We start from the raw sequence: 262 nt of genomic DNA, 5'->3' as shown, positions 1-262 counted from the left end.
CATGCATCTCTGAAAGGTTGCAGGAGCATTACATAGACCAAAAGACATCCTTCTGTAGGCAAACACGCCAGAAGGGCAAGTAAATGTTGTTTTCTCTTGGTCCTGAGGATCTACTGCAATTTGGTTGTAACCTGAATAGCCATCCAAAAAGCAGTAGTAGTCATGCCCAGCTAGTCTTTCTAGCATTTGGTCTATGAATGGTAAAGGAAAATGATCCTTTCTGGTGGCTGTATTGAGCCTTCTGTAGTCAATACACATGCGC

This window comes from Arachis duranensis, chromosome 6 (assembly GCF_000817695.3).
Source record: "Arachis duranensis cultivar V14167 chromosome 6, aradu.V14167.gnm2.J7QH, whole genome shotgun sequence".
Lineage (NCBI taxonomy): Eukaryota > Viridiplantae > Streptophyta > Magnoliopsida > Fabales > Fabaceae > Arachis > Arachis duranensis.
Note: the sequence above shows the minus strand (reverse complement) of the source record.